The sequence below is a fragment of the Oryx dammah genome, unplaced genomic scaffold, assembly GCF_014754425.2.
Source record: "Oryx dammah isolate SB20612 unplaced genomic scaffold, SCBI_Odam_1.1 HiC_scaffold_9, whole genome shotgun sequence".
Taxonomy (NCBI): domain Eukaryota; kingdom Metazoa; phylum Chordata; class Mammalia; order Artiodactyla; family Bovidae; genus Oryx; species Oryx dammah.
In genome coordinates, this window is record NW_024070193.1 from 26,980,373 (window position 1) to 26,992,976 (window position 12,604).

The window sequence follows — 12,604 nt, forward strand, 5'->3', positions numbered from 1 at the left end:
TCCATGATAGATATACCATTTTCCCTTCCTACCAACAGTATACAAGCAAGCATTCCAGAGTCTATCACTAATACTTGCTACTTTCTGTCTTTTAAAAAGTTAGTAGCCATCTTAATGGATGTGAGGCAGTATCTCATTGTGGTTTTTGTTTGTATTTCCCTAATAATTAGTAATATTGAGCATATTTTCAGGTGCGTATTGGCCATTGGTACAACCTTTTAGAAAATATCTAATTGACACCTTTGCATTTAAAAATTGAGTTGTTTTGTTGTTGTTGTAGTAGGGGTCCTTTACACATTCTGTGTAGAAAGCCCTTATCAGGGAGTTGTAAATAGTTTTGTGATTTTTAAATATTTTCTTCCATTCTACTGATTGCTTTTTCACTCTGTGGATTGTGTCTTTGATGCACAACTTATAATTTCTATGCAGTCATATTTATCTGTTTTTACTTTCATTTCTTGTGCCTTTGATGTCATATCCAGAAAATCATTGCCAAATCCAATGTCAAGAAGAATTTCCCCCATGTTTTCTTCTAAGAGCTTTATTATTTTTTTAGCTCATATTTTTAGGTCTGATCCATTTTGAGTTAATTTCTGTATATGGTATAAGGTTAGGATCAAATGTTGTTTTTTGCATGTGGATATTCCGTTTTCTCAACATTACCTATTAAAAAGACTGTCCTTTTTGCATTGAATAATATTGGCACCCTAGTCAAAAATCATTTGACTATATACACAAGAGTTTATTTTTGGGTTTTCTATTATATTCTTTTGGTCTGTATGACTGCTTTTATGCCAATACCACAATGTTTTGGTTACCATAGCTTTGTAATAACTTTTGAAATTGGGAAACCTCCAATATTTTTCTTTTCAGTATTGATTTGGCTACTCAGGATCATCCTTGCAATTTAGTATGCATAGTTTCTTGCAAATCTACAAGGTATGTTTAGGTTCATAGAACTATTGACATGTTAAAAAATACAGTGAGGGGAGGAGATCCATATGCAAATATCTGGTAGGAGTTTTTGGTTGATCTGTTCTTCCTTTAGGAGAACTGTGAAATTCTCAACACCTGGGACTGGGTAAAGACTAGTCAATAGCCCTTTTTGCAGCCACAGTTTGCCAGTCAGTGTTCAAAGTAAGTCTCCAAAGCTTAACTTTTGTGTCTAGATCTGTTTACTCTAGTGATGGTTACAGAAATGATACAGCTTCACCACACCTGAGGTAAGGTTGATAACCTTGGGGTAAAAGGCTATTTGAAGACGCCACTGTCCATGCCAAATATACTTTTTTATGGGTCTGCTATTTTATGAAAACTCATGGAAGAAGTATGTTTTTCTGTGTGCCTTTGAGGATCATTATTCTGGAATCCATGGTAATAGATATTTTCGGGAGACATTCGCTCAGTTGTGTCCAACTCTTAGCAACCCCATGGACTGTAGCCTACGAGGCTCCTCTGTCCATGGGATTTCCCAGGCAAGAATACTGGAGTGGGGTGCCATTGCCTTCTCCATTCAGAAGACATAGTTATCCTAAATAATGAAATGACTATAGGAAGTACTGAAAGGGTAATGCACTTTTCCCAGGGACCTGTCACCTTTGAGAATGTGAGGGTCTGCCTCAATCTTTTATTGACAAATGCCTGAAAAGCTACTTAAAGACCATTTAAGAACTTTATATGTAACTTGGATTGAAAAGCTGAGCTGAAATTCAAATCCTATATGGGGTCAATAGTCTCTTCTTTCTTCCAGTAGCTTTGTTTTGTCTCAGCTAATTTCCATTACTGAGTCAGCAGAGTTGGAATAACAAGCCAGCATGTAAATTCTCCAAGTTTTAATAAAGAGAAGTATATTTTAGTTCCCTTGCTAATAATGTTTCTATAGACTATAGGCTAAAAATGCTTTCTATAATGTATTTCATCCTAATTATTCATAAGCTACGATTTATCAATAGAATTTTCAAATGCTGCTCATGAGTGTGTGTGTGTGTGTGTGAGAGAGAGAGAGAGAGACAGAGAGAGAGACAGAGAGAGAGAGAGAGAGACCCTCATTAGAACTGGGGCCTCATATAAGTGAACTCAGAATATTCTGGCTTGATAATTATTAAATGATGGAGAAAAAATAAGAATGCTTCCCTCTGTTTTTAAAAACCCCAGCAGAACTCATTATTCTGTGTCAGTGGCTCTTTCACATATGCAAGCTTATTTTTGGTGTTCCAAGAAATCTGAAGTTCACTAACAAGGTTTTTGAAGAACGCTCTTGAACTGAATGTACAAGCTGTAATTGAATAAGAACAGTATGTGTTTGGAGTGCGAATGAACCAGCTGGGCTACAAAGTTCTCCATGGTGCCCCTAATTCAATAATCACATGTTTTCTTTTTCTGTCAAAATGAGGCACTGTTCATGGTTGAACATAAAAATATTATCACAAATGGACATAATTTACTATTTTGTGGAACATTATAACTCTGTCATCTAGATCAATTAAAATACAGCATACACTGTGATTTCTAACAACATATGACAGTGAAGTGTAAATGGAGTGTCCTTTACTTGAGAAACTTAATTCTTTATATAGGCCTGAATTTTGCAAGGAATCATTTGGAAGTATAGCAGGAAAATTAATTGTAAGATGTTTATATGTTGGTTCTTTGTATCTGTAAAAATACCGACTAATGTTTCTAGAGCACGCAATTTATGCCAAGCATTCCTTTCTTCCTATTAGACAACATCCCTCTCAGGTAGCCTGGGAAATAGTCAAACTAGGTGGAGCCTTTGGCACACCTTTAAACAGTATCCTAAAGGCATACACTAAGACAATATACTTAGGTATATAGTCCCTTTATATTCACATCTATCTCAAGAAGTGGGCTTCCCTTGTGGCTCAGCTGGTAAAGAATCTGCCTGCAATGCCGGAGACCTGGGTTCGATCCCTGGGTTGGGAAGGTCCCTTGGAGAAGGGAAAGGCTACCCACTCCAGTATTCTGGCCTGGAGAATTCCACGGACTGTATAGTCTATGGGGTCTCATGAAGGAGGTGTTCTTTTTATCTCCATTTTGTAAAGAAGAAAGCTGAAGTGTGCTAATAAGTTGTGAGTCTGGAATTCAAGAGTCATTTCATCTAACTCCAGAATTGAATTTTCATGATGCTCCTACTGTATTGGTACTCTGATACAACTCTTCTCTATATTATTTTTATATCATTTGTTTTCCAGGCTCTCTCTATATTTTAACTCAACTAATAATTTTGAATATTTCCCACTTAACAATACATTCAGGTTTTCATCTCCTCCATGGCGATGACACCTGTACTGAAAGAAATTATCCATGTCATGGGTAGATTTCATCCTATTTATAGATGCATTGGCCCAGAGGGAGTTTTGTCTTCTATGCAATGTAAGTTAGAAAAGATTAAATAATCATGTACGTCCCAGGAGAAGCACAGACTGGAAAAGAATTGTAAATGAGATGAAGATAATAGAATGAGAAGATTCCGAGCTAAACATAATATGCAGTTTAAGGAATCCACATGGCAGGAACACTTACTCTTGTGTGAGGAGAGAAAATGAGTTAAATGTGAATTTAGGACCATGTTCTAATGAAAACCAATGTCAAGATAAACCTAATAGTTTGCTATTGGCATAGTTTATGTGTTTATCGTAAAAATGCAAAGCCTGGAAAAAAGCAAGTTGCTTAAAATTCCATGAGCAGAACATGAAATAAATGAGAAATTTATTTATTTTTATGTTAAGATTTCAGCTACCCTTATTCACTGTAACTTACTTCATGACATTTATAATGTGGTGTGTGTGTATGTGTCTCATTGAAGTTTCATGACTCATTGAATAGTGGGTACTGACCTACTGGAAATAGCAGTGAAGAAACTAGCAAGGTTTAGAACCTTCTCTTTCAAAAATATTTCTGTAGATTTATTCCTTTTTTCCTCCCTTCCTTCCTCCCCTCCCTACCTCAAACAGTTCTTGCACATGAGTTTCTTCTTGCTATCGGAAGGTGTGTTACTCTTCTCCCTTTCCAACCTTCCATCAAGCTCAGTTTCTGGCTCACCTCCTTAGGTGCTAAAGATGTGTTTTGAGTGCAGAGAAGTTAAGATGGTTAGAGGAGCAGGGTTGACCAGAAGAATGGAAAGAGTGAGCTGCTGCCTTTAGGTTACTGTTTATTTTTTATTTTTTTTAATTAATTTATTTATTTTTAATTTTTACTTTACAATTCTGTATTGGTTTTGGCATAGATTGACATGAATCCACCACAGGTGTACATGCGTTCCCAAACATGAACCCCCCTCCCACCCCCCTCCCCACAACATCTCTCTGGGTCATCCCCACGCGTCAGCCCCAAGCGTGTCATATCCTGCATCAGACATAGACTGGCATTTCGATTCTTACATGTTATTATACATGTTTCAATGCCATTCTCTCAAATCATCACACCCTCTCCCTCTCCCTCTGAGTCCAAAAGTCCGCTATACACATCTGTGTCTTTTTTGCTGTCCTGCATACAGGGTCATCATTGCCATCTTCCTAAATTCCATATATATGTGTTAGTATACTGTATTGGTGTTCTTCTTTCTGGCTGTTTAAAGGTGCGCCCAAAGCTCCACATAATTTGATTATTTCCCAGACTACCTGAAAGGGATGTTGTCTAACAGGAAGAAATAAATGAAGGACTCTGAAGAGAACAATGGGAAGAATGGAAAACAGTCATTTCCTCTTGCACAGCTTGCCCAGACCTAGAGGAGTCCTGCCTGAGATGATTCAGAACTTTCTGTCATGTTTGCAGTCAGCTTCAGGTCTGGTGAAGACGTCTTTATTTGTCTGAAATGGCAGATGGTCTGTTCTTGATGATAGAATAGACCAACGATTGAATCTATTTCATTCAGCACGTGTTCATCTCTTCTCAATTAATGCAATGGTTTGGCCTGTTGATTTAATAATCAGCTAGTTCAGTGGTGTATCCACTGGAAATATTTCTAAATCCATACAATTGTCCATCTGATATTTGACTGTAGATTTTATAATAGGGATTGTACTGTTTCAAGCCACCTTTGCTTTCTTAACCAGCTGTGCTATAAGAACATTTACAATACTTTTGTACTCTGATAAAGAACAACAGTTTTAATGTGTTTCACTTACTAGAAACTTTAGGAATCACTGTCCTTGAGATCTCCTGGTTTTGTCATGATTTCCTTAAGTCAAACTATTGGACAAGTGTGAGGATTGTTGTCCTTTTAGTGTTGAAACCCTTGCAATATTTGCTGATTTGCTGACCTATGTTAATCACTATGTATAAAGGGTTTTTTAAGTTTAAGTTAATGTTGCCTTCGGCTTAATTAATTAAAATTTTAATTGTGCTGCCTGTAAGCTTCACCACTCACTGGTAATAAGGATTTTATAATTAGTAGAGGGTAAAAAATGAGAGAAGATTCTTCTCTTTCTTTCCCTTTGTGTTCCCACTGCTCTTAGCAGTTGCAGACTCTGGTCCCTGCATATTTTCTCCAACACCTTCTTGGGGAAAATTTCCTTTGGAAATGTCTTCACAGGCTTCACCTAGAGATGTCCCTGTGTGGACCATGGGTATGCTTAGTGAGCTGTGATGTCTCTGAGACTGGATGAAATCATGTGTATGTGTGTACTTGTGAGGGAAGCCTGTCCACAGCATCACAAGATCTTAAACGGAGACATGAGCCACTAAGTTAAGAGCAAGGGCTCCTTTCACAAAGAATGTATGGCAGTGGAGCAAATAATGACAATATCCAGTGATTTCCATGTTGAAGACAATGTGCCATAGGATTTTGAAATATTTTCTAAGACTTTAGGCACTGTTATAATGCCCATATTGCAGGTGAGGAGACCAATGCTTGGGAGAACTTACATGAATCAAGATTTGAACCCAGGAAATGTGAGTTCAGATCCTGAGCTCCCAGCCCTTCTATTGAACAGGGGCTATGGAAACCCGTCTGTCACTGCCTGGCTATGATGTGTCACTACCCCACAGAGCAGAATTTTTGCTACCTGGTAGCCTCTGTTAATATGGATATGAGGGTAAGAATAAGGGGTAAAAGGTTGGGATCAGGGTCTCAGTTGACGAGCTCTCTATTTCCTCTCAGTTCCAGAATAAAAACAAACAGGTCCTTCCTCCGCCAGGCATTGACTGAGGCTTTTGTGGTATCTGAGAACTCTTGGTTGCATGCTAGACATAGACAGGAAGGAGATGCAGATGGCTGGAGCAGGAGTGATGCCTGATCTTCCCATTAGGCTGAGACAGACTGGAAGATGCGGTGAGTGAGAAATCTGAAATCTGATGGTAGGCTTGAGTCTTTGCCCTGCAGCTCACTAGCTGTTTCACCCTGGGCATATCTTAAAATTTTGCTGTGCCTTGGTTGCCTAATCTGTAAAATGGGGGTGATAACAATGGCATCTTTGTCACTGAACTATTGTAAAGATTAAGAGAGATGAACTATGTTTACCACTTAGATCAGAGCCTCGTGCATCTGAGGGAGTGAATTGTGCTACTATTGTTATTCTTGCTATTGTTTTTACTACCATTTTGTTGTTGTTGTTGTTTTGAAAAATTAGCACTTAATGTGCTTTGAAAAGTGAATCTGATCACCACACCTGTTTATTTGATCTTTGGCTATGAGCTGAAGGATGTTCTAAATGGGCAAGAGAAACACAGTCCCTGTCTGTGGACATGTGGGCTCTAAATGCTGAAGCCCTTTGTGTTTTTCAGCTCACATGCAGGATCCTGGCACAGAGCCTGTCAGAGAGGCAGGCCCTTATTAAAATTTCTGTAAAAGGGTGACTGTCACTCTGCCTTTGGCATCTCATGTCTCATTCCCTCAGCTTACCCCTCATCTGAGGCACAGCTGTGGTGGGCATTGCCTTGGGGTCTCAAACTCACTTCGTGCCAGCAGCACCTGCCTCAGATGCCCTCAGACTGTCTGCTACAAGGTCTTTTCCAACACTGAGAGAGCCCATGTGTGAAGGTGGCCTCAAAGAAACCCTTAACCAAAGAGGATACTTCCCACCCTCCAGATGGACAGTCCTAGAAGGTGCATTCAGAGTACCTTCTCCTACAACAAAGGCATTCAAAACACTCCCTCATCTTGGGTTTTACCCTTCACTGTATCACTCTCCCTGTTCTTGCCCTCCTGTCTGTAGAATTGCCTTCTAAGTAAACAACTTGCACATAAGTGCTTGTCTCAGCCACTGATTTCTGGGACCCACACTAAGACATGCCCTCTTCTAAAACCCTAATTCCAAAACCAATATCATTGTGCAAATCCCCTGTAAACTCCATTTCTTCCTTTTGCTGCTGTTTCCAGTGCCTAGCGTGGAGTCTGATACAGCCTAGGCACTCAGTAAATGCCAGTTGAGTGACTGAATCAATGAACAAATAAATCAACATGCTTTTTAGTACTTGATAGTGAGCATGTAGGTTGGGTACCACTCAATCTTATTTACTAAATGCTGTACCAAAAGCATGGCAACTGATTGTCAAAATCTTCCTTGGAGGGTTCTTATATCTTAACTAGTTTCTTTCATCTTTAGTCATGGAAAACATTGTTTTTCTCTGCAGTCCTGAAGGGAAAAAGTGATAGGCTTAGTGATTCTCTAGCTTTAGAAAAAAATGTATATTTCCAAAGATAAAAATATTTTACATGTCAGCAAATATTCATTGGTCTTTTATAGACCTTGTTCTAGTCTGGGATAACAGATAAGAGTGAAGTGTTTGATGCAAACCTTATAAGAGGGAGCTTGTAGACCAGATGCACAGTCAATACAATACCACAGGGCAATGTTTGGATGCCAGGAGGTTATAATCCAAGATGCATCATGTTATATGAGAGCTTGTTTGACCATGCACCTCACTTGCTAACAATAACAACACAGAAGCCCTCCCAGGCTGACTTGAGAAAGTAGAATATTCTTCAGTGTGTCATATTCCTACTTCATTACACAAACTCATTTGCATGAACTCCTCAATGCAGTTAGTTCACAACCGCAGCCTTTCTAAAGGGAGATTTGAATTTTAGAACATTTAATCTGAAGAATTTGATGAACTCAGGTTTTTTGCATATTGATTTCAAATAATAGTATAACTACCACACCTGAAAATACAAAATGTGTACAACAGGACTTCACTGCAAAACCAATTAGTACAAACTGAAAAACTCATGAATGAGCTTTATTAACTGACTTTTGACTTGATCAGACCACAAGCAACTTTCACTAATTAGAAGTCTAGAGTTAGTATGCATGCCTGTGACTCTCTGGATCAATAAAGAGGAGGAAGTCTTTACAAATAAATTTTTTTAAAAAAGAATGAGTTTTAGTTAGTGGTTCATAATGAAATATTAAGGCCATTGACAATGTCAGAGAGACAGAAAAAATGGTTTAAGGGCAGGACATTTGAATTAAGCTACCTAAAAGAGACAAAAATGGGATGTATTAAAGACCTCAGCTAGTTGCCCCAGTGGCTTTTGCTTAATGTCTTGTTAGCTTTTAAAACTGCTTTTAGTTGTAAGATGGAAAACTTGAGCATAGGTGAGATGATATGAGAGAAAAGGAAAATATTTGGACTCAAGAAGAAAAGAAAGAGACATTAAGTGGGTCTTAAAAAACTGGACTAATGGGTTTGGGTGGACATGACATTTTTGTTGCTGCTGATAATGGTGAAGAAGTAGAGGTATTAAGTGGATCTTAAAGAACTCAGCTAATGGGCTTGGGTGGACCATGGTGTTTTTGTTGCTGCTACTGCCTTTGCTAACGACGAGGGTGGTGAGAAAGGTAGTGGTGATGATGGTGCTACTGACTGGTGATAATGATGATGGGGGGATGATGGCGGTGCTGATGGTAGAGGTAACAGTGGTGATGGTGATGCGATGGTGGTGGCAGTAGTCGTAGCTAATATTTATAATCCAGGAACCATGTTTCTCTTAATTTTTATAAGTATTCACTGAAGGGTTAATTTTTATAATAATTATTATTATATCATCATAATTAGTTTTCAAGCTGAACAAACAGGCTTAGAGAGGTCACACAGGTAACAGTGGAGCCAAGACTCAAACCCAGGTAGGCTGACTCCAGAGGCCAGACACTTAATTTCATGTAGTCTTTATCCAAATCTGCATCTTGTGCTTCAGTTTAAATTCATCAAGATCAGAGACCTTCCAAATTCAGTTTTAAGCAGGACCCTACATCCTGCTGCTAAGAGACTTAAGCATAATGAATAGAAAGCTGTGCTCAGATCTTGAAGTTAATGACTAACAGGCAGGACTTTCACCACAACTTTGTTAGCCAGGCAACAATTTCATTAAGTAGACAAGCTACTTACAGAAGGATTGGGAGCAAGGTGATATGGTGTTTTAAAGGTCAAAACTGGTTTCATGTAGATCTAACAAAGCCAGGAATAAAGTGTGATTAGAAATCAGCAGCTCTCTTCATAGTCAGAGCAGACCCTCCTCCCCACACATGCACAGATATGATATCATTCCTAATTATCTAGCAAGTCTCATTATCTGTCCTCCCTGTTCTTATCCCCACCTGATATGACGTAGATCCATTCCATAGAGAGGAGATGTGTGGTACTTACACCAGTACCTCAGGAATCATTTAGCCATTCAGTAGCTACGTCCTTAACTCAATTTTCTTCATATAACTCAGGCTCAGTGAATTAACCTTAAACCACGTGTTCCCAGCTTTGAAAAAAGAAAAGAAAAATAAAGGCTTTTACTTAAAGTTTATTTCTAGGAAAAAGTAGTTTCCCAAAATTAAGTGATTATGTGCAGCTTTTGTCTTTTGTCATTTAAGCCTGCACTTTGACATCAGAATGCCTGCCTGTCTGCTAAGTTGCTTCAGTCATGTCCGACTCTTTGCCATCCTATGGACTGTAGCCTGCAACGTTCCTCTGTCCATGGGATTTTCCAGGCAAGAATACTGGAGTGGGTTGCCATGCCCTCCTCCAAGGGATCTTCCCAACCCAAGGATCAAACCCCCGTCTCTTATGTGACAGGCAGATTTTTTTTTTTTTTTTTAGCAATGAGCCACCGGAGAAGCCCTTGACAGAATACAACAAGCTAATCAAAACTCTAAAGGGGGCACAACTTATCCTCATCTTTTGATTACCCATATTCTGTTAGGAGCATCTTCTCTTCAAAAATATCATACTATACAAACGATATTGTACAAAATAATAAGATCACACATTTAAGAGGTGCTCCTATTTTTCCAGGAGCTGGGCTAAGTACTTGACTTGTATTGTTCCATTTCATCCTCATGACAAACCTTAGGGTGGGTGGGATCTTTGCTGTCATCTGTCAGGTACAGATAAATTAGCCAGGGATCAGAGAGGTTAGGTAACTCACTTAACATCACACAGTTACTAAGTGGTAAAGTGAAGTCGCTCAGTCGTGTCCGACTCTTTGCGACCCCGTGGACTGTAGCCCATGGCTCCTCCATCCTTGGGATTCTCCAGGCAAGAATACTGAAGTGGGTTGCCATTTTCTTCTCTAGAGGATCTTCCCGAACCAGGGATCGAACCCAGCTCTCCCGCATCGCAGGCAGATGCTTTGACCTCTGAACCACCAGGGAAGCCCACTAAGTGGTAAAGCCAGGATTTAAAGGCTTTGACTGCTTTGCTCTGCTCTTGCCTCTACTTGTGTTTAGGATTAGGACAGAGATCATACTAGCCTAACCACTGCTATATCTCATCCCAGCATTTAAAAAGAGCCATTGGGTATAATGCTTAGAAGTACACATGATGGTTACCCATCAGCTGGATGAACTTATGCACATAACTCAACTGCTTCCAGGTTCAGTTTCTCATCGGTTATTTGGAGATCATAATGGCTATTCCATAGGCTTCTTGTTAGAGTCAGGAATACTGTATTCCCAAGATGTCTTACCTAAGCCCCACTTTTCATTTTGTTCTGCAGTGGGTATCTTATGTTTTTGATGCCTAAGCAAGATATTGACTCCCTAACCTGGTAATTCTTATCCAAAGGACTGATAATTATAATCTAAGTGCAACATATTTTTTCTGTTGGAAGATTTTTAATTTTAGAAGTTCTCCTGCTGTCTCAATAGCATCTTTTACATCTCTATAATATTAATACAATGCTTGCCAAACTGTGTTCTATAAAATCCCTAATCAGGTGGTTTGAAAGAAAAGAGTTCCTTCTTTAAATAAGTAGTGAATACAGTATTCTATTGGTGATTCATTAATTCATTAAAGAGCCATACACATTAATGCATTAAAGGCCCTGATAAGTCCTGCAATATAGAAGCCAAGAGGGGTATTTGAATATCAAATGCTTATTTTCATATCTTTTGAGCAAATGTTCTCCAGTTTGGGAAATACTAGGATAGGGGCTTAACGACTTTTACTTTATTACTCATTAATTAAATTTTCACAACAACCCTGCCAGGTAGCCAGAACTGTAGATGTAGAGTCCGATGAGCTTCAGTGAGGTTAAAAATTTGGCCTACAACAAAGCAGTCATTCATGTGGGAAGCTGAGGCTGGAAGAGAAACTACTTAATATCTTTATCTTGAATTAGTTTTGAACAAAACTCATTATCTTTTTAATTATTTAATTCCCCAAATTTTAGGCATTAGAGGAGTTTGCTGCTGACATTTGGAGCAGTGAAGCCTTTAGGCAAAAGGTACAAGTTATTCCTTCTCCGAGACACAACTCAAACTTTTTCATTTATTTCCATTTTTGCTGCTGCCACATTCAGCCAAACCACCTAGGCCTCCACCTCAGCCTCCTAACTAATCTCCTTGTTTCTCTTCTTCCTTTTCCACCCAGAAACTAAACTGCAATCCTGCAATCCACTGCACCTCATGATGTTCTCCCACTGTTGTTGCTTTGTCACTAACTCGTGTCCGACTCTTTGTGACCCCATGGACCTCAGCCAGCCAGGCCCCTCTGTCCATGGGATTTTCCTGGCAAGAATACTGGAGTGGGTTGCTATTTCCTCCTCTAGCTCATCTGGTTCTCCCATACAACCCTCTAAAACTTCCCTTTTCTTAAAATAAAACCCCAAGTTTAACCCCTGGACTACAAATTCATCCTGTCTGGCTCCTGTCCATCTCCAGCTCTTTCCTGTCAATTTCCCTGTCCTACTATCTTTCTTTTTATTCACATTTCTCTTCCTCGGGTGCATCAGAACTCTTTTCTGCTTTGGATCCCTCTGCTTCAAAGGTTCTCTCCGTACAGATCTTTGCAGAGATGATTCCATCTCATCCTGGATGTTTCAGCTTAAATGTTACCTTCCCCAAAAACCCTCCCTGCCACCTACCCAGGCCCGCTCTAGCCCATTACACGTCCCTTTCCTTCATAACACAGTCCATGTCTTCATCTGTTAGTTAGCTTGTTGCTTATCTACCTCTCCCAAATAAAAGGCAAGTTGCATGAAGGCAGAGACCTTTACTGACTCTTCACCACTTCATCCTTAGTACTGTGTAACGCATGGCACATAGTTCTCTTAATAAATACTTTAGGGAAAAATCCATGTAGAATGAATGAATTGCTGAATTATGCTCTCTCAAGATCATTGCTTGCACTGAATATGACTGGTCACATA